Source organism: Elephas maximus, chromosome 6 (genome assembly GCF_024166365.1).
Source record: "Elephas maximus indicus isolate mEleMax1 chromosome 6, mEleMax1 primary haplotype, whole genome shotgun sequence".
Taxonomy (NCBI): domain Eukaryota; kingdom Metazoa; phylum Chordata; class Mammalia; order Proboscidea; family Elephantidae; genus Elephas; species Elephas maximus.
Genome location: NC_064824.1, coordinates 90,627,929 through 90,649,108, shown reverse-complemented (window position 1 = coordinate 90,649,108; position 21,180 = coordinate 90,627,929). Strand labels below are relative to the sequence as shown.

General features: G+C 37.2%; 1 non-coding gene across 1 annotated transcript; it reads left to right on the top strand.

Annotated features, from left to right (window-relative positions):
- The first annotated feature begins 15,735 nt into the window (after positions 1-15,735).
- On the top strand, positions 15,736-15,845 carry LOC126078633 (U6 spliceosomal RNA). The gene has a single exon (XR_007518116.1). It is a non-coding gene; the product is annotated as a U6 spliceosomal RNA (small nuclear RNA).
- The last annotated feature ends 5,335 nt before the right edge of the window (positions 15,846-21,180 follow it).

Genomic DNA, 21,180 nt, shown 5'->3' with positions numbered 1-21,180 from the left:
TTATTTGTCTTTTTGCAGTTGAGTTTTTGCAGTATCATGTAGATTTTAGAGTCAGGCTCTGATCAGAAATGTCATAGCTAAAACTTTTTCCCAGTCTGTAGGCAGTCTTTTTACTCTTTTGCTGAAGTCTTTGGATGAGCATAGGTATTTGATTTTTAGGAGCTCCCAGTTATCTGGTTTCTCTTCTGCATTCTTAGTAATGTTTTGTATACTGTTTATGCTATGTATTAGGGCTCCTAGCATTGTCCTTATTTTTTCTTCTATGATCTTTATCGTTTTAGATTCTATATTTAGGTCTTTGATCCATTTTGAGTTAGTTTTTGTGCATGGAGTGAGGTATGGGTCTTGTTCCATTTTTTTTTGCAGATGGATATCCAGTTATGCCAGCACCATTTGTTCAAAAGACCGTCTTTTCCCCATTTAACTGTTTTAGGGCCTTTGTTCAGATATCAACTACTCATATGTGGATGGATTTACATCTGGATTCTTAATTCTGTTCCATTGGTCCATGTATCTGTTGTTGTACCACTACCAGACAGTTTTGACTACTGTGGCGGTATAATGGGTTCTAAAATCAGGTAAAGTAAGGCCTCCCACTTTGTTCTTCTTTTTCAGTAATGCCTTATTTATCTGGGGCCCCTTTCCCTTCCAAATGAAATTGGTGATTTGTTTCTCCATCTCATTAAAGAATGTCCTTGGGGTTTGGACCAGAATTGCATTAAATGTATAGATCACTTTTGGTAGAATAGACATTTTTATAATGTTAAGTCTTTCTATCCATGAGCAAGGTATGTCCTTCCACTTATGAAAGTCTCTTTTGGTTTCTTGCAGAAGTGTACTGTAGTTTTCTTTGTATAAGTCTTTTACATCTCTGGTAAGATTTATTCCTAAGTATTTTATCTTCTTCGGGGCTACTGTAAATGGTATTGATTTGGTGACTTCCTCTTCGATGTTCTTTTTGTTGGTGTAGAGGAATCCAACTGATTTTTATATGTTTATCTTGTATCCCTATACTCTGCTGAACTCTTCTATTAGTTTCAGTAGTTTTCTTGAGGCTTCCTTAGGGTTTTCTGTGTATAAGATCATGTCATCTGCAAATAGAGATACTTTTACTTCTTCCTTGACAATCTGGATGCGCTTTATTTCTTTATCTAGCCTAATTGCTCTGGCTAGGACTTCCAGCACAATGTTGAATAAGACTGGTGATAAAGGGCATCCTTGTCTGGTTCCCGATCTCAGTGGGAATGTTTTCAGACTCTCTGCATTTAGGGTCATGTTGGCTGTTGGCTTTGTATAAATGCCCTTTATTATTTTTAGGAATTTTCCTTCTATTCCTATTTTGCTGAGAGTTTTTTATCATGAATGTGTGTTGAACTTTGTCAAATGCCTTTTCTGCCTCAATTGATAAAATCATGTGAATCTTGTCTTTTGTTTTATTTATGTGGTAGATTACATTAATTGTTTTTCTGATGTTGAACCATCCCTGCATACCTGGTATGAATCCCACTTGGTCATGGTGAATTTTTTTTTTTTGATATGTTGTTGAATTCTATTGGCTAGGATTTTGTTGAGGATTTTCGCATCTACATTCATGAGGGATATAGGTCTATAATTTTCTTCTGGTGTCTTTACCTGGTTTTGGTATCAGGAATATGGTGGCTTCATAGAATGAGTTTGGTAGTATTCCATCCTTTCTATGCTCTGAAATACCATTAGTAGTAGTGGTGTTAACTCTTCTCTAAAAGTTTGGTAGAACTCTGCAGTGAAGCCGTCCGGACCAGGGCTTTTTTTTTGTTGTGATTTTTTTTATTACCTTTCCAATCTCTTCTTCTGTTATGGGTCTATTTAGTTGTTCTACCTCTGTTTGTGTTAGTTTAGGTAGGTAGTGTGTTTCTAGGAACTCATCCATTTCTTCTAGGTGTTCAAATTCATTTGAGTATAATTTTTCGTAGTAGCCTGATATGACTTTTAATTTCAGTTGTGTCTGTTGTAATATCACCCATTTCATTTCTAATTTGGGTTATTTCCTCCCTCTCCTGTTTTTCTTTTGTCAGTTTGGCCAATGGTTTATCAATTTTGTTGAGTTTTTCAAAAAACCAGCTTTTGGTCTTGTTAATTCTTTCAACTGTTTTTCTCTTTTCTATTCCACTTAGTTCAGCTCTAATTTTTATTCTTTGTTTTCTTCTGGTGCCTGTGGGTTTCTTTTGTTGCTCTCTAAGTTGTAGGGATAATTTTTTTATTTTGGCCCTTTCTTCTTTTTGGATGTGTGCATTTATTGATATAAATTGGCCTCTGATCACCATTTTTGCTGTGTCCCAAAGGTTCTGTTAGGAAGTGTTTTCATTCTCATTGGATTCTCTGAATTTCTTTATTCCATCCTAAATGTCTTCTATAGCCCAGTCTTTTTTGAGCAGGGTATTGTTCAGGTTCCAAGTGTTTGATTTCTTTTCCCTGCTTTTCCTGTTATTTATTTCCACTTTTATGGCCTTATAGTCAGAGAAAATGCTTTGTAATATTTCAATGTTTTGGATTCTGCTAAGGCTTGCTTTGTGACCTAACATGTGATCTATTCTAGAGAATGTTCCATGTGCACTAGAAAAAAAAGTATACTTGGTTGCTGTTGGGTGGAGTGTTCTGTATATGTCTATGAGGTCAAGTTGGTTGATTGTGGCATTTAGATCTTCTGTGTCTTTATTGAGCTTCTTTCTGAATGTCCTGTCCTTCACCAAAAGTGGTGTGTTGAAGTCTCCTACTATTATTGTGGAGCTGTCTATCTCACTTTTCAATGCTGATAGATTTTGTTTTATGTATCTTGCAGCCCTGTCGTTGGGTGCGTAAATATTTAATATGGTTATATCTTCTTGATGCATTGTCCCTTTAATTATTATATAGTGTCCTTCCTTATCCTTTCTGATGGATTGAACTTTAAAGTCTGTTTTGTCAGAAATTAATATTGCCACTCCTGCTCTTTTTTGATTGTTGTTTGCTTGATATATTTTTTTCCATCCTTTGAGTTTTAGTTTGTTTTTGTCTCTAAGTCTAAGGTGTGTCTCCTATAGGAAGGATATAGATGGATCTTGTTTTTTAATCCATTCTGCCCCTCTCTGTCTCTTTATTGGTGCATTTAGTCCATTTACATTCAGGGTAATTATGGATAGGTAAGAATTTAGTGCTATCATTTTGATGTTTTTTTTTGTGTGTGTGTTGTTGACAGTTTCTTTTTCCCACTTAATTTTACGTGCTGAGTAGATTATCTTTATATTTGTTTTTGTTGATTTTGTTTCTGCTGAGTCTCTATTTTTTTCCTGTATTTTATTTTGATGAGTAGGATAGTTTGTCTCCTTTGTGGTTACCTTATTATTTACCTCTATTTTTCTAAATTTGTAAGTAGCTTTTATTTCTTTGTATCACCGTATCTTCCTCTCCATATGGAAGGTGTATGATTACATTTCTTAGCCCCTCTTGATTATTTTAATGTTGTCTTCTTTTATATAACATCACAGTTACCCTGTGTTGCCTTTTTTTTTTTTAATCTTACTTTTTTTTTTTTTATTTCCCTGACTGGGCTGACTTCTGGTTGCTCTGCCCACTGTTCCAGTCTTGGGTCGATACCTGATATTATTGATTTTCTAACCAAAGAATTCCCTTTAGTATTCGTGTAGTTTTGGTTTGGTTTTTACGAATTCCCTCAACTTGTGTTTATCTGGAAATGTCTTAATTTCACCTTCATATTTAAGAGACAGTTTTGATGGATATATGATTCTTGGCAGGCAATTTTTTTCCTCAAAGTTTTTAAATATGTCCTCCCATTGCCTTCTTGCTGCATGGTTTCTGCCGAGTAGTCTGAGCTTATTCTTTTTGGCTCTCGCTTGTAGGTGACTTTTCTTTTATCCCTCGCTGCTCTTACAATTGTCTCTTTATCTTTGGTTTTGGCAAGCTTGATTATAATATGTCTTGGTGACTTTTTTTAAGATCTACCTTATATGGAGTTCAATGAGCATCTTGGATAAATATCTTCTCATCTTTCACAATATCAGAGAAGTTTTCTGCCAACAAATCCTCAACAATTTTCTCTGTATTTTCTCTTATCCCTCCCTGTTCTGGTACTCCAATCACTCTTAGGTTATTTCTCTTCATAGAGTCCCACATGATTCTTAAGGTTTCTTCATTTTTTTTTTTTAATTTTTTTATCTGATTTTTCTTCAAATATATTATTGCCAAGTGATTTATCTTCAAGTTCAGAAATTCCAGCTTCTACTTGCTCAATTCTGCTCCTCTGACTTTCTATTGAGTTATCTAATTCTGTAATTTTATTGTCAATCTTCTGAATTTCTGATTGCTGTCTACGGATTTTTCCAGCTTATCAAACTTTTCATTATATTCCTAAATAAGCTTTCTGATTTCTTCAGTTGCTTTATCTGTGTGTTCCTTGGCTTGTTCTGTGTATTGCCTTATTTCCTTCCTGATGTCTTGAAGGGTTCTGTATATTAAACTTTTGTATTCTGCATCTGGTAATTCCAGGAATGCACTTTCATCTAAAAGATCCCTGGATTCTTTCTTTTTGAGAGCCTGTTGAGGTGATCATGGCCTGTTTCTTTATGTGATATTGACTGTTGTCTCTGAGCCATCTATAAGTTATTGTATTAGTTTGTGCTTGTTTAGTGTGTCATAGCTGCTTGCTTTGTTTTGTTTTGGTATACCCCTATGGGTTGCTTGAGTGAGCTAGCTTGATTATTTCACCTTTGGAGCTCTGGTGTCCTGTCCCCAGCTGGATAGAGCTGTTATCACGTATATCAGTCTAGGAGTCCATTCAGTTTTCTTGTGAGAATTCAGCCCAGGTTTCCAGGTAGCTGATATCAAGTGTGTGGTATAGGCCCTGTCCTACAGTCTTAGAGGGGCAGGGGTGATTGGCATGTATACCTGTATCTGATTGCAGCAGGGGGTCATGCTCTGAACAAGGCAGGTGGCTGAGAACCGACCCCTAAGTGTCCCTGAGGAAAACACTTCTCAGTTCCCTAGAGCGTGCTGGTGGGTGGGCTCTGGAGAGGGACCAAGGGCACCCAAATTTTTTGTTGTAAGGACTGGGAAGTACCAGTTATCCCTGGATACCTGTCGTAGGTGGCTAGGCGACCCAAGTGGAGCCACCAGTCCTTAGGTCCCTTTTGTGAGTAGGTGAGGACCTTGTTTAATAGGCAGAGCTATGTCAAACATGAAATACCCACCTCTCCACTGCACTGCTGAAATGGTTGGAGTTTGCCAACAAGGGCCTATTCTCCCGAGATAGGTCCACACAGGTCCACGCAGAAGGGAAAGGTGCTCAAGGTCCATGGATGGTTTATGTCTGGACAGGAGCTGCTTCTGTCCTGAGCTCCCCCATTCATGGACCTAGCAAATTATCTTTCCCCCCAGTTGCAAAATTTTCCTTTCCCCAAGGCCAGGAGGACAGCTCTAGGTGCTCACCAAGGTCTATCTCAGGCCTAGGGATTCAGCTACTGAAGCTGGCTTGGGGGTGGGGGGGTGCAGTCAAATGTATGGAAGTACTTAGCTTCAGCACCCTTCTCCTCAGGTTCCAGAGGTGTGAGTGGGCTGTGTAGCTGGCTGCTTCTCCCTGAGGAAACTGCGGCCAAACGCTAGTACTAGTCTGCCACCGCCACCGCCACCACCGCCGCTGCTCTGGGAATGGTGCCTGAGGGCTCTATGCGATTCAGATCTGATAACTCCTCTCTGCTTCTGAAAGGTCTCTTCCTCCCCCTGCCCCTCGGTTCATTGTATAAACTTGCCGTTGATGCTCAGGGCTCCCACCTTGTCACAAATATACTCCTTTCACTTGTTTTTTTGGGTCTTTGTTGTAAAGAGGGCTCGACGGATTCATCTGTCTATTCCGCCATCTTGGCTCCACCTCCTCATATTTCCTTAATAGCTAGTGTCAACTGTGCTAAACATAGTCCCTCACCACTTTTAGAAATACAATAATGGCTCTTAAAAAAAAATCAATTTTAGTGTTTGGTTGAATAATACATTTAGTCCAGTAAAAAAACAAGCAGTAAAAGTTTTGTCTGTCTGCTGTTGTTGTTGTGAGGTGCTATTGAGGTGATTCTGCCTCATAGCAACCCTATGTACAACAGAATGAAATACTACATGGTCCTGTGCCATCCTCACTATTGTTGTTATGCTTGAGCTCATTGATGTAGCCAGTGTGCCAATCCTTCTTGTTGAGGGACTTCCTCTTTTTCATTGACCCTCACTTTACCAAGGATTGTGCCCTTCTCAAGAGACTAGTCCCTCCTGATAACATGTGCAAAGTATGTGAAAGGAAGTCTCACCATAGTTCCTTCTAATGAGCATTCTGTCTGTACATCTTCCAAGACAGATTTGTTCATTCTTCTAGCAGTCCATGGTATGTTCAATATTCTTCACCAACACCATAAATTCGAAGGCATCAATTCTTCTTAGGTCTTCCTTATTCGTTGTCCAGCTTGGGTCAGGGGCACTTAAGTCCTTAAAGTGATGTCTCTGCTTTTTAACACTTTAAAGAGGTCTTTTGCAGCAGATTTCCCCAATGTGATGGGTGGTCATTTGATTTCTTGACTGCTACTTCCATTAATTGTGGATCCAAGTAAAATAAAATCCTTTACAATTCAATATTCTGTCAATTTATTGTGATGTTGTTTATTGGTCCAGTTGTGAGGATTTTTGTTTTCTTTATGTTGAGGTGTAATCCATACTGAAGTCTGTGGTTTTTGATCTTCTTCAGTAAATGCTTCAAGTCCTCTTCACCTTCAGCAAGCAAGGTTGTGTCATCTGCATATCTCAGGTTGTTAGTAAGTCTTCGTCCAATCCTGATGCCACATTCTTTTTTGTATAGTCCAGCTTCTCAGATTTTTTGGACAGAATACAGATTGAATAAGTATGGTGAAAGGATACAACCCTGATACTTCCTTCATGACTTTAAACTATGCAGTATGCCCTTGTGTTTGAACAACTGTGTCTTGGTCTAAACACAGGTTTTTCATGGGCACAATTAAGTGTTCTGGAATTCCCATTCTTTGCAATGCTATCCATAATTTGTAATAATCCACATAATCAAATGCCTTTTCCTAGTCAATAAAACACAGGTAAACATCATCCTTGTATTCTCTGCTTTCAGCCACGATCCGTCTGAAATCAGCAATGATACCCCTTGTTCCATATCCTCTTCTGAATCCAGCTTGAATTTGTGGATGTTTTCTGTAGATGTACTGTTGCATCTGCAGTACATCTGCTGTACTTCATGTAAAATATAATTTATTAAGTAGGTTAATTCTTGTCATGATTGTATAAATTGTTATTCATAGTAATCTAATTTTGGCTATTAATGATTGCTATCACAGGGGAGAGTCATTGTTGATAAGGACACTATAGGAAATGAAAATGTTTACCCATCTCAATTTTTTTTGAATTATTAAGTACTTATTTATTTCAGAAGTAAACTTGTGGATTTAGTGTTTTCAAACTTTGAAATCAAAAGTTCCTTTGAGAAAATGATGAAATTCTCAAAAATGTAAAAACTTGTTTCTTTTGAAAATATTGTGTTGATGCTAAGACATCTAGTAAGTCTACATTTAACTGTGAATATAAAGGATCTCATAACAAAAATGATAATAGCAACAATGCTAAAACAAGTGAAAATTACCAGCATTCCAGAACTTGAAGTGAAAATTACTCGTAAAATTGTGAAATTAAAATATCTTGAACTGTTACTTTAGAAGACATGCCTTGGCAATGAAAATATATTGCATAGATCAACCATTATTTTAAGCAATATTCTTTAGTGTGGGCTGGTGGTCATCCAGTGTAAGCTATCAAACATGTCACAATGAAGTGCTTATTTTACAAATATAAAGATAAAAAAAAAAAGAAATAACTTCAGTTATTCCATAAAATAATTACAAGTTAAGTAAGAATTTGTAATCATTACATCATATTCATATTAGGAGGAAAGAAGCAAAAATACAAAATAATGTTTACCTTGTGCTTATATGTGAACCTTCCTTACAAAGCTTGTGTCTTGTTCTCCAAATTATGTAATCCTTCCCCAAACCAAAAACCAAACCAGTTGCATGTAGACAATTTCTACTCATGGAGATTCCATGTGTTTGGGAGTAGAACTGTGCCTCACAGTGTTTTCAATGGTTGTGACCTTTTGGAAGTAAATTGCCAGGCCTTTCTTCTGAGGTACCACTGTCTGGGTTTGAAGTACCTCTGGGTGGATTTGAGGCACTTCTGGGTAGATTTGAACCACCAATCTTTTGGCTAGCAGCCAAGTGCTTAACCATTTGTATCACCTAGTGACTCCATAATCTTTCCCAGTCTAGATGAAATAGTTACTTGAGTCCACTTCATGTCCATTCTATATGTAGCAGCTCCAGACTATTAATGATTTTATTACCTTTCTGTACAATTATAAGAAAACAAGATATTTGTGAAACAGTAGGAAAGCAGTAGGGTAAATGATGAAATAATAATTGGAAACAGATAAATAAGCTGTATAAGTCAGAGGTAGCATACTGGAGTGAAAGGATACATTCACACATCATGCCAAGTCATTTTCTCAAGGCTTGAGAAAAAAAAAAAAACAAACAGCAATGGGCAAGGAAAATGCAACAAACCAGGTATTTCAATCTGCTTTGTAGGAACAGCAAAATGGGAAGTTTTCAAATACAGCAACCAAACCATACACAGCCGGATCTCAGCAAGTTACCTTTTAAGAGGACAAAAAATAAAGAGAAAAAAGAACATCAAACGGGAAAGGTAAATACTTGAAGGACTGCTTTACCTACAAATATCATTGAAGTGGAGTCAAATGCCTGGCATTTGGTCCACACTTGACTTCATTCCAATGTAGCACATTAACAGGATGCAGAACAACGGGCATAGTTCAGAGTGTGCATACTGACAGGGCATGTACAGCAGCCAAGTCTAGTTGTTGGGCGATATGTGCCATTCACTTTGCATATCCCTTTCAAGACCTGTGGGACAAACGGTATCCTCAGGTTTCTTGGAACCCTACTTTTCCAGCTAAAAGTATTTGCCACCCTCTGGAGCTAACTGAAACATCAGCAGTTTTAATCCACTAGCCATTCCTTAGAAACCCTATGGGGTAGTTCTACTCTGTCCTATAGGATCACTATGAGTCAGAATCGACTCAATGGCAATGAGTTTGTTTGTTTGTTTGGTTTTCGCATGGACTTGCATAGTGGTGAGAGGTGAAAGAAACTTTCATTGAAGCAAAGTAGCTGGGGTATCAGCCTTAAATGTGAGATAATGCATCGAGGAAGTGTGATTGCGTAAAAATTTTGTCTCTTTTGGCTTTTGTACAGCTAGATAAGCCTCGTGAGCACATTTATGGTTTCCTCGTGGTAGTTAGGAAGCCCTGGTGGGTTTATTTTTGTATGTGTGTATCATAATACATCCTGTTACCCTTGACCAGTGGGACAGATGGATACCTACCAATCCTGGCACCTGAGAAACTTCCAAGGTTTGTGGGACCCATGTATTCCCAAATAATATTTCTCAAAATTCGTACTACCACCCCGAAATTTAAACATGCTCCATGACTCAGCATGCTTCCATTAATGAAAACACATGGCATCAAAAAAAAAAAAAAATTCAATGCAGAAAATAATAGGATCTTGAAAAGGATATAGAGATGCAGTCTATCAAAATGACTGAGACTCATCAACTTAAAAGGAAGGCAGAGAATTTGGACAGAGTTCAGGGTAGAATGACAGCAATAATGAAGATCTCTAAGGAAACATTACATAGAGTCATTAGCCTGCAGAAATCTGAGAAGTTGCATATTTATTGATCTGTAAACAAATTATGGCTTATTTCTCAAAGGGAAGTAGTCCATACTTTTTACTCCAGTCGGCATCACCGAAAGGAAGTGAATTTAAATTGCACCATGAGATATGTAAAGAGATATTTCCAACTGGGAGTGAGTGAGAGTGTGGTTTAAGAAATTATCTTTCAACCCCTGAGGTTATAGCCCTTAGATACCCTTCTAACTTGGAACTGAAGCCATTCCCAGAGATCACCTTTCAGCTAAATAAGAGACAAGCCTATAAATAAACAATTACACATGTGAGGAAAGTGCTCCTTAGAACAATCATCTATATGAGACCAAAAGGACAACATATACCCAAAAGCAAAGATGAGAAGGTGGAAGGGGCAGGAAAACCAGATGAATGGAAATGGGGAACTCAGGGTGGTAATGAGCAGAGTGCTGACACATTGCAGGGAGTACAGCCTATGTCATAGAACAATCTGTGTATAAACTATTGAATGAGAAACTAATTTGCTTTGTAAACCTTCACCTAAAGCACAATTAAAAAAAAGAAAAAAGTTAACTTCCTCCAGAGGTCGTTAAATGTATGCCATCTTAATTGGGTTAAGTGTGGTGGTCCCAACATTCTGTCACATGTTTCCTTCAGTTTTGCTATATTACTGTCCCTGCTATTTTTGCATTATAAAAAATTATGTTTTTATTATGATTCAATCTATTTGTTTTTGATTGAATTCCTTCTGTTCTCTCCTTCTAATATGTGTAAAACATGCAAGAAGTAGAACAAAATTAGTTGTGCAAACTCAGTGCACTTTTCTTTGGTGATATTTTAGGGAATATTCTTATCTTCGCATTGATTTTTACTTTTAGAAAAGCTTAAGAGAGCTTGACTTCTTCTGGGAAGACTGAAATCTGGGAAAGAATGCAATAAAATCCCATGTCATATTAAACCAATTTTATATAGAATTAAAAACATTGCTGTAGCCCCAGTGGATGAAAGCACAGATTTGAGGAAGGGCTCACTACACTGTGCCTTTTCCCAGAGCTGGTTTGCCTGTGGTTTCTGTTATCGTTTCTCAGGAGACTGTTCCTAGCAAACTATCTGGGCAAGATTGAAAAAGTTTTCCTACTTGAATAATACTTTTTGAGGGATTGAGAAAAAATATATATTTTTAAAGTTTAAGAATGGTAAGCTTCATTTGCAGGAGCTTTTGTCCTAAGGAGCCCAGTGGCACAATGGTTAAAGCACTTGGCTGCTAACTGAAAGATCAGCAGTTCAAATGCACCAGCAGCTCTGCAGGAGAAAAGACCTGGCAAGCTGCACTCATAAAGATTTAAAAAACAGCCTAGGAAACCTTACGGGGACATTCTACTCTGTTGCATGGGGTTCCGTGAGTCGGAATCAACTCGACAGCACGCAACAAAAACAACATGTTCTAACGATGCAAGTACCGGGCCCAATAAGATAACAGGGAGAAAATAAAAGGACTTAGATTTTTCAAAGTATTCAGTGAACTCTGCTGCCAAACATTTCTAGTTCCAATGTCCTAAATCAAATTTTCTCCTTCATTTACTTAATCTTCATACAAGAGTCAAGAGGAGAAATTTGAAATACAACTGTGGGACAAATCATTGCTCCTACTCAATGTAACCTTTAAAATGGATTAATTTGCTAAGGTAGCAGTTATTAAAAAGATAAGTTGGTTGAGTTATAAATAAATATCAAGAGGTGCGCTGTCCAACATGACAGTCACTAGCCACATGTAGCTATTTAAACTTAAATTAATTAAAATTAAATACATTTAAAAATACAGTTCTTTACAGCAACAGGTTTTACGCACACTAGCCACATTTCAAGTGCACAATAGTCACATGTGGCTAGTAGCTACCACATTGAAGAGCATAGATATAGAACATTTTCAACATCACAGAAATTTCTATCGTACTGCGCTGACCTAGTTTAAAAGAGACACAAAGATATTTTATTGGAATATTTAAGACCATACAAAAACATTACTTACATTCATTATGTTATAATCCAGTTCTCTGTAATTTGGATCATAGTTTGTAATCGAAATATCGTTCTCTGCTCAAACAATGTTAAATGATTTGAATTCGTGTTAACCAAATTCTGCTCTGGCCTCTCTGTCTTGGCTGAGTAACCTTGGATAAGTCACTTATTTATTCAACAAGTATTTCCTGAGCATTTTACTAAGGAACCCTGACGACACAGTGGTAAAGCACTCTACTTCGTCCTATAGGGTTGCTATGAGTCAGAATCCATTCAACAGCAATGGGTCTTTTGGTACCCAGCCCAGGATATAAGGCAGTGATGAAAACAAAGTTCCTGAACACTTGGAACTTGCATCATGTGACCAAAGAAAATAGTGTGCAAAAACAAAATGTAATACAATATTTCTACAATAAAAATTACACACAGTAAGGGGCATGTGAGTCAGACATTGCTCTCTATTCAAATGACATTTGAGAGAGACCTTAAGAAAGTGAGTACTAAGCCATGCTCATATCTATATCAGACACTTTTATATAGCATTTTAAAACATTATAGCACATCTCAGTTTCACCTGTCTATGGAGCTTTTGGACATTTGTTCCTACCCAGATACTGCTCCGTCAACCAACTTCACATAGACTCTGACTAACTTCCCAAGACATAACATTCCTCCAGGGCTACTCACATACATCTCACATCCTGCCCTGTGCAATAGCTTCCCTATGGATGTGAGGCATGAGACATTGCCTGAACTGCGTGGTACCCATTCACGTGCAACCTGGAGAAGCTGAGGAGTCAATGCCTCGAGGTGTATACTTTGACCAATGGGAGGTGAGAATTGAAGGATAAATTCTTCTGTTTCCTGCTCCCAGAAGTATATCCTGAGACACAGTCTTTTGTATGACCGCTCGGAAGATTGTCTGTAGGATGGAGACATTAGCTGTACTTAATACCAATCAGTGACCATATTATAGTCTTTTATTTTTTTGCTCTGTCTCCTTCCCTTCCTCAGCCCTCCTTCCCCTCAGACCCCCTTCTCCTTACTTCTGCATCCCTTGGATTGCACTCTCTTGGATATAATTATATCTTAACACATTAGGCTTTACCATAGTCTTTGCTTTTTTGGGAAACTTTACTGGGGAAAGAGCCTTCTAGGCTGATGGAATAAAAAAAAAAAAAAAGAAAATCCTCAAGTCACTAGATTCCTGGATTTTGGTTTTCATATCTATAAAATGGGATGGTTGAGCAAATTATCATTGTTTATAAAACCAAGGCTCTCATATATAATACTTGTATATATCCTGTGTGTATTTATAACATCCCATAAAATTCTTTTTTTCATTTTTGAAACCCTGGTGGCATAGTGGTTAAGTGCTACAGCTGCTAACCAAAACATCAGCAGTTTGAATCCACCAGGCGCTCCTTGGAAACTCTATGGGGAAGTTCTACTCTGTCCTATAGGGTTGCTATGAGTCAGAATCGACTTGATGGCAGCAGATTTTAGCTTCTGTTTTTACAATTTTATAATCTTAAAATAGAGCACTTTATAGAGTCTCATGAGGTCCTTTACACATAATGATTGTTTAATAAACCTTGACTAACCAACTACTGTTCTCATACAATTGCTTTTGAAATTTGAATATGATATGTTATTTTCTCTTTCACAGACCGAACAGGCCAGGTTTTCTAAAACTTAGGTGGGTATCTACATACCCTTGGAACCTTACCTAAATGCTTATTTTTTGTGATCCAAGAAATTGTTTCAGCTTTTCTGTGAGGAGGAAGCCCCATTATTTGTATTTTTTACCAGTACACAGAACAATTATGACAGCTTACTCCAATGATCACACTTTGAGCAATACTCCATTATGCAGTCTCAACAACAAATGCTGATGCGCCCACATGGAATTTTGGCACTCTCATGGCTTAGAAAATGAGTCCTGGTGGCACAGTGATTAATGGCTCAGCTGCTAACCAAAAGATCAGCATTCAAAGCCACCAGCCACTCCACAGGAGAGAGATATGGCAGTCTGCTTGTGTAAAGGTTTACTGCCTTAGAAACTCTATGGAGCAGTTCTAACCTGTCATATGAGGTTGCTATGATTTGGAATTGACTGATCCGCAATGGGTTTAGTGGCTTAAAAAACATGGGCTTACACTTCTATGGCACAGACAGGTATAACAAAAATAGGTATAAGCTTTATGTATTTAAATCATTATTTGTTGATAAAAACAATTTACATAAGTCATAGAAAAGCAAACTGTGATCAGGGTATCCACAGTGAAAACATTTTAGCTATTAGTTGCAGAGAGCTGCCTCTACTAAGTTATCCTGGGTATTATTATATAACAGTTTTTCCTGGTGGTAAAAGATAAATCCATTAAAATAATGATTTTAAAAGATGGATGATAGCAGACTGAAAATGGGAAAACTATTATTCTAGTAGAATTTGGCATTTGCTCTTCCCAATAGATGCAAATTATCTTATATGAAGATGGAGGCACTAAACATTAGCCAAGTTGTGATATCTGAAAATTACTGTTGGCATATCTGTAATTACTATTAAATATTCAAGATACATTGGGCATTCTGGGCATCATATTGTCTTATCACTTTCTTGTCCAAAATCCTTTAAAGATTCTTTCCAACTTGACTGCAGAATTAAGTCTAGTCTCCTTAGCCGTTCATTGTACTCATTTTGTGATCTGGCTCCGATTTACTCTTTTGATTTTATCTCCAAACTTCTAACAGCACCACTCATACACTCTGCTTGTTTCCAATAAGGTAGTATTTCCCACAGGATATCTCTGGGAACATTAATTTTGAGATATTAATAGGTGTTATATTTTAATAAAAAAAAATGTCTCCAAGGGCAAACGCATCTGGGAAATGATATAATAAGCAAAGTTAATCAGGTTTCTTTTTTATATTTCTCAGAATCCTTAGGACACTTATGTGAATTAGGAATAGTCAGGGAGAGGATGTATTGTATAATGTTTCCCAAACAAGCTGTTTTCATGAAGCATCTTTCTTTCATGGAGTCTCTATTGAGAAGAGTGTTCTGAAGGGCACATAAAGGAAAAACTGAGATGGTTAAAACAGCATGAGATTTGGAATCTGATGGCCTTGGGGTCAAATCCCAACATCAATCCCAATGACTCAACCATAGTCAGATTTAGAACTTTTGTTTGTTATCTGTAAAAGGAAGTGATTTATAATTAACTTAGAAGGTCATAATAATTTAAGGAGAAACATATCTTAAACAACAAATATGAATCTTTGTGTATACTATATGTCAAGTAAATAATAGCTTTCCAGCTTTCCCTGAACTTCCAGCCAAACTAAAGTTTCCAGAGTTTCCTTGTATATATGTAGGTTTTGCTTTGGAAAAAGAGAAACCTCTTTGGGAGTCCACTATTTCTATGTACCCTCTTTAAAGGAAAAACAAGTGTTAAGACACACATTGCAATGCCTCATCCTTCAAATTCTACCTTCTATATGAAGCCTTCTTTTGATCTCAATTAAAACCAATATCTCTCCTTTTTATAGAATTTTTTCCTTGCACCAGTACTTTATACAACCCTTTTCCTCTATTAGATTGCAACCTTTATGTTCAGATACCAATTATTGTTTGCCTAGCCTAAAAGTATTTAATTGAAATAAATGTGAAAATGTAAAGATAAAGAAATATTTAATTTTTTTAGGAAAATCACAAGCAGCAATACTCTCTTTTCTTAATGGCAAAGCACTAAGGTATAAAAGACATCTTAGATATTAACAAGCTGCTTATTGATTACTGACATACCTTTTACGTGGATTTTTTTATTTCCTATTACTTTCATTGCTTATTAGGCATTGAAAAAACTTGGTTTATTCGTGCAGCTTTTAAATATTTCCTGTGCTCGCTTCGGCAGCACATGTACTAAAGTTGGGACAATACAGAGAAGATTAGCATGGCCCCTGCACATAAGCAGAAGTCCGAGTATCTTAGAGGAAACAGAAATAGCAAAGGGAAGAAAGAGGAGATCAGCAATGATGCATCAGTGCAAGAGTTGCTTGTGGAGCAAATGCCTGATATGGGCAATCAAGGTTCGTCATGTTTTGTCCTCTCCATTAGTGACATTCGGGAGGGAGGCTGTAATTCAAGTGAAGTTACTAATTCTAAGCTGCCTATTCACACTAACAGGACTTCTTTTCATTCTCTATACTTACCAGTTCCCTAGCACCTTAAGGAAAACCCTGGTAAAGACAAACCTGTTAAACAGTTTGGTACAGTAGGATCCCATGACTCAAGTCCTGTGTTTCATCGTTACTACCATGTATCCTATGAGGGAAAATTAGAACCCACCTGCCAGAATTTGAGTAATGTCAGCATTCTGCAAACCTACTACGATCAGGGAAACTTCAAAAGCTCTGATTCTTCAAAAGCCCTGATTATCTATAAAAGTATCATGTATAGGGAAGAAATGCTCAGTTGTTTGTTTTGTTTTATGGGAGACTAAGTTAACTCTATTTTTAGTTAACTATATATATATTATATATATAAAAATATACAACTATATTTTTAGTTAAGTGAAAACTTGTGGAGAAGTACCAAAAGAGAGCTCTGAGAGAAATTTGGAAGTTGAGATTAGTTAGGAGACATTCAATCTGCTACTGTTGCTGACCTCATTCTATCCATAAATGTAGGCTTCTCCTGTAGGGTTATCTCTCTCTGCTTTCCTCAGAGGAACAGGGTTGGTTTTGAAAAGTGATCAAAGTAGTTTGTGAATTGTTTGAGGTCTGTGGATGAAAGTACAGCGTTTTGAAAATAAACTTTTGTTATAAAATGTTTCTAAGTGAACTAAATTATATAGAATTTCAGTGAAGAAATCATATAGCACTTTTTTTTTTTTTTTTTTTAAATAACCCATCCCACTGCCATCGAGTCGATTCCACTAGAATTTGTCTTTGACAAACCTTTACTCAGGCTGTTTCTGATCCCTGGGATGTTCTTCCCTTTCTCTCCCTCATCCCAAATGCCACCATGTTCTTCACTCCTTGAGTCAGGTGTGAATGCATCTCCCAGTGAGCTCCTGGCATCAAGGACAGTGACATCAACATCTCTATGTCTCACCTGTTCCCAGCCCAGGATCAGACCCAGAACAGGCCTGTGTGATTAATTTGCTTTGCCCTGAAGCCCTTCATGTCTTGGCCTTACCCTATAGAAACCTCTCCAAAATTATGTACTCCTCAGGGATAGGAGCACATCCTTGGACTCTGTTCAGTTCGACCTACACTCATGGAGATCTTCCCTGGGCCCTGCCCTGTGCTAGAAACAGTGTGGTGGACTCCAGGGTTAATAAATCTTTCAAATGTGCCAGCCTGGGACTCCCTCAGGGTCCCTACACTTGCTGCTAACTCTGCTAGGATCTGCACGTGCCACCCTGCTTCATTCAGGGCTCGCTCAATTCACGTTAGCAGCTCAAAGGAAATTTTTTTATTATTATTTAATTTTTTTAACTGCCCCTTCTCCCTTGGCCCCACTCCCTTTACTAATAACCACTAATCCTCTTTTTTTCTTGATAGTTTGCCTAGTCTCGACATTTCATAAATGTAAAGGAATCATAGGATATTTGTCCTTTGTGTTTAGCTGATTTAACACACACTATTTTAATAAAAAAAAAAATTCCTGGTCAATTAAAAAAAAAAAAAAAAACTCCATTGCTGTTGGCCCAATAATCTCCTCTAATGGTTAATTGTTTTCTTCCTCGGGGTTTTCAGAAAATACCTAAATTCTGTACTTCCTTAGTTTTAATACAAAATCCGTTTGTTTGCATTCAAAGGATGTAAAGTAGTTCGTGAAATTCTAATTCCTGTTTTAGTTTGATGCTTAAATCTCAACATTGAGAATCAGTATGACAGAATAAAATGTAGAACTTGAGTTAAACACTCTTGGATTAAAATCTTGAGTTTGCTACTTATTTTTATGTGCGAGCTTGAATTTTAGCAAGTTTAAGCATATTTCCCAATTTCGTTATCTGTAGAAGGGATAATACTGCTTCACAGGGTTATTGTGAAGAGTAAATGAAATAATATACATACACACTGTTTATTGGAAGATTAAAGTACTTTAGATATTGTTATCATGTATAAATTTAGTTTTATTATTTTAAATTTATACAACAACTTTTATTAATAAAGGTTAATTTAAGTGCTCTACAGGTGGATCCTGGCCAAAAGCAGAGAATACCAGAAAGATGTTTACCTATGTTTTACTGACTAAACAAAGGCATTCAGCTGTGTGGATCGTAACAAATTATGAACAATGTTTCAAAAAAAAAAATGGGAATTCCAGAGCACTTAAATGCCCTCATGAGGAACCTGTACATAGATCAAGAGGCAGTCATTCAAACAGAACAAGGGGATACTGCATGGCCTAAAGTCAGTAAAGGTGTGCATCAGGGTTGTATTCTTTCACCATGCTTATTCAATTTGTATGCTGAGCAAATAATCCAAGAAGCTGGGCTGTATGAAGAACAACAAGGTACCAGGATTGGTAGAAGACTTGTTAACAACCTGCATTATGAAGATGACACAGCCTTGCTTGCTGAAGTGAAGAGGACTTGAAGAATTTACCGATGAAATTCAAAGACTGCAGCCTTCAGCGTGGATTACACACCAGCAAAAAGAAAAAAATCCTCACAACTGGACCAGTAAGCAACATCATGACAAATGGAGAAAAGATTGAAGTTGTCAAAGATTTCATTTTACTTGGATCTACAATCAACATCCATGGAAACAGCAGTCATTGGGTAAATCTGCTGCAAAGGACCTCTTTAAAGTGTTAACAAGCAAAGGTATCACCTTGAAGACCAAGGTGCACCTGATGTAAGCCGTGGTGTTTTCAATTGCCTCTTATGCATGCAAAAGCTGACAGTGAATAAGGAAGAATGAAGAATGGATACCTTTGAACCATGGTGTTGGTGAAGAATATTGAGTATTCTATGGGCTGTCAAAATAACAAACAAATCTGTCTTGGAAGAAGTACATCCAGAATGCTCCTTAAAAGCAAGGATGGCGAGGCTATGTCTCACATACTTTGGACATGTTATCAGGAGGGGTCAGGCCTTGGAGAAGGACATCACGCTTGGTAAAGCAGACGGTCAGCAAAAAAAGAGGAAGACTCTCAACTAGATGGATTGACACCGTGGCTGCAACAATGGGCTCAAGCATAACAATGATTTGTGAGGATGGCACAGGATTGGGCAGTGTTTCCTTCTGTTGTACACAGGGTTGCTATGAGTCAGAACCAACTCAATGGCACCTAACAACAACAACAACAAAATATATTCAGTGTTATTCTCAAATTCTTCTCTTGTTTCAATATTATTCAAAGAAAAAGAAACTAGATGGTTCCATGATTGAGAGTGGTTGGGAGCCCATGATGCTCCTCAGGCTTCAGTTCTATCTCAGTGTCATTTTCTTTTTAATTATAATTACACTCTCACTAAGTAGTAATTATGCACTAAAATACACTTTTCTTTGTAAGTAATTTTTATTTGTTTACCCCCATTTCGTGGTTTTAGTAGAAAGTCCAATTAATGAAAATAGAAAGCAAGAAGAAATAAATTCCACATCTACAAGGGTAAGTTACGAAGACATAAAGAACGCTTAGGACCACATATCAAAATCACTTTAATATCTGGCTCTGTGTGTTATTTTTATATATCAATTGTCCATTGATCCTAATGTTGCAAAAGAATGAATATTAGTAAAACTCATATTTACTGTAAGGACAGAGACAAAGCCAAAAATTTACCACATTTTTATATTATAAGGCCTGTAGTAATGATACACTAATCTCACACTACTCCTCTATTAGCTTTAGAAATTGTTGATTATAGGTGTTGATAAATGGATTCTTGATATATGTTCCTTCTTGTTACGTAAGTTATGAAAGAGCCCACACTTTCTGCTAATACACACTATCTTCTGGTTTCAACAAGATCTTCGAATGAGCTTTAACTTGGAAGCGAATGAATCAACAAAAGAAAGAAGCAGAAAATCTGAACACTTCAGAGGAAGGATGGAGGAGGTGCTATATAGTCAAAAGATTAATCCTAAAAGACTAGGAAGACCTGTTCATTTTTAGAATGAGAAAATAATTTTTGTTCCAAGAGACTGCTCATACTGAAGATATTCAACTTGGGTTATATTTCTATTACTGTCCTGCTCCTGCCTCAGTGCGATATGTTTTTATCTTATACAGTCATAAGTCAAAGGTCTTGGAAACTATTAAATGGGGTCAAAAATAAAATAAAAACAATTTTTGGTTTATAAATGTATAGTTTAAACTAGCCCAAATATATTATTTTGTACCTGGTGTTTTAAGTTACCTTGGTATGTAAGGAGAGAAAAAATATTATTTCTGTGGAAATAATTTTCCCCCAGAGAGAGTGACCTATTCTATTTATTTTATCAAGTTGGTGTTCTTTGTGTTGCATTAGAATAACCAGCAGATCACTGCTCTCCTCCTGATGCCTGCAATAATTTTAAGACCTCTTCTCTTTTGGTATAAGTTCCCTAAGTTGAGCTCTCTTTTCCTCTCCCTGGCACTGAGAAGACCATATTTTTACAAGCACCTCAACTCTTTCAGTTTAGATCAATTGTGTATTCCCAGGTTATACTAATCCTGGTTTCTTCAGAAAACAAGCATACATGTTTTTTGCAGGTGTCATACCATTTACGACAAAGGGAAAGATCAACCATGTGGAAACCTCTGAAGATAGAGAGATTGGAAATGTGCTTTGAAGTGGAAAAGTGAAGAGGGAATAAAAATAATAGCGTCTTCAGAGGCACTGAACTTGCTTAATTGGATTTGTACCAGTGGTCCCTCGAAACTAACCCATTCACTAGCCCTGAGCACATTTTGCACCTGCACTTCCCCATGTTTGTGGTCTTGTTGTTCTCCAGACTTTCTGTTGTTACCCAGCTGGATTATATCCAGTCTTCAGCTATTTGATAATGCCTTACTTGTTTAGGAACTGGGGCTGATTCTTTTTTTTTCTTTCTGAATGGGCTTATTATCCATTTTGATGGGTAGCTATTTTCTAGTCTGTCCAGGATGGTACTCCTTCCTTCTCTTCTAATGAAATCTCCTTTTTTTGCCTCCTGCTCAACACTGTCATTCAAGTTGTTTGTGGCACCTCCTTGCAGATTCTATTTCTTCTTAGCCAACATGGAGCTGCAAGGTGTGAGCATGTGATTAACACCAGGCCAGTCATATTCTTAAACTCCCTTGGCTGGTCAATTAGAACCCGTCTTGATGTTTTTGGTGGTGTTTGCTTGTTTGGTTTGGTTT